This window comes from Oryzias melastigma, linkage group LG4 (assembly GCF_002922805.2).
Source record: "Oryzias melastigma strain HK-1 linkage group LG4, ASM292280v2, whole genome shotgun sequence".
NCBI lineage: Eukaryota > Metazoa > Chordata > Actinopteri > Beloniformes > Adrianichthyidae > Oryzias > Oryzias melastigma.
In genome coordinates, this window is record NC_050515.1 from 19987442 (window position 1) to 19989290 (window position 1849).

Consider the following 1849-nt stretch of genomic DNA (forward strand, 5'->3'; position numbering starts at 1 on the left):
AGAGGGGTATGGAGAGTATTTGTTATTTTTGTTCTTTTTCTTTTTTTATGTTGAAACCTTTCAAGTTTAATTTAGATTTGATTATTTGGCTCAAATTTAAACTTTTTTAGGGGTACCCAACATTGTTGAGGTGGGCGGGGCAAACTCCAGTCCATACAGTTTGTTAGAAGTATGTATGACTAAACCCTTGACATGAATGTAGTGTGGCAAAGTGGATTTTGGGTATATAACCCTAACGGAAACAACGCCACCCCGGAATGCAAGGTCCGGGGAACCCAAAGGGCAGTCCTGATAAAGGACACGTAGATTTTTTCCCAAGCAGCCAAGACGTGGTTCCAGTTTAATAAATAGTTTTATTAAAAAAATATAAAACCAATTAAAAGAATCAAAGCCAAAAAATAAAAACTCTACTGGGGGAAGGCTTACCGGCAGAGCGCTGGGCGTACGAGGGGAGGAAAAAACAGAATAAAACAAATGGATTTCACCCCACAGTGACATGCACACACACGTGAAAGGGAATGGACCCACACCAGGAAACACAACAAGCCTCCACCGTCGTCGGCCAACACGCTCTGCCAAGCACTTCCCTGAAAAGAAAATAAAACCAGTAAGTAGGGCAACCATGCACACCTTCCCACTCACACCTAAACAAAATTTAATAAAAGTTGTAAAATAAAAAGGAAAGGCAACCGTCCATAAAGTCCAGGGGCGCGCCGGAGGCCTGAAGCCGCTGAGGAGAGGGCGTGCCGGAGGCCTGAAGCCGCTGAGAGGGCGCACCGGAGGCCTGAAGCCGCTGAGGGGAGGGCGCGCCGGAGGCCTGAAGCCGTTGAGGGGAGGGCGCGCCGGAGGCCTGAAGCCTGTTACGGCTGTGGCCGTATTTGGTTTTCTTTTTGGTCTTGTGGATTTTTGTCAGAGTTGGACTTCTTTGTGTTTTGTGGATCTTTGTTTGTGTGTTTTTCTGTTTATTTGTTTCAGGTGTGGTGCTGGAGGCGTGGCTCCCCATTGGTCAAACCTGAAGGAGGGGAGCCTTTAAAACCACCATTTGGACCTCCAGACCACGAGAAGGGAGCTGGGCTGCAACCTGTCTCCACTGCAGCTCAGTGAACTTCTCCACCTGTTTTAATTTGTGCACACTTTTGTAGTTTCTTTGGTGTTTGGTTTAGTTCCCACTCTGTGTTCTGTGTTTAGTGTTGGTTTTTCTTTAGGTGAAGCTGTAGGGGTGAACCGCCATTTTCTTTAGTAAATGTTTTCTCCTGTTTATGTTAGTCCAGGGAGGTTAGTGTTTGTCATTATTTTACTGTTTCTTTTGCAGGTAAGCTCCCTGGGTTGAGTTAGTTGGGGTTTTGTTTGTTGTTTTGGCCTTGGTTCACCCTGAAGCCTTTTGCTTCACTTTTAGTTATGGTTTGGTGGTTTTGTTGTAAATAAATATTGTTATACTTTTTATGGAGACATTTGTGTTTTTGTTACATATTTCTCATTTAATTTACCTTTATGTTAGGCCCCACATCCCCTAGACAAATTGGGGCGTAACAAAGCCGTTGAGGGGAGGGCGCGCCGGAGGCCTGAAGCCGTTGAGGGGAGGGCGCGCCGGAGGCCTGAAGCCGTTGAGGGGAGGGCGCGCCGGAGGCCTGAAGCCGTTGAGGGGAGGCGGTGTCCAGGCAGGGCTTCAGTTTGGCCACCAAGCACAGGAGCAGAAACCAACAAAAAAAAGATAAAAAACAGGCAAAGCAGGCAAACCAGGCAAAACAGCAGGGGCTCACAGTCTGACCCTGTGGAGGACAGGCAGGGGATCAGAGCAGCACATTCACTTTAAAACACAGGGTGAAGGGCCATACACATACCGTCTATC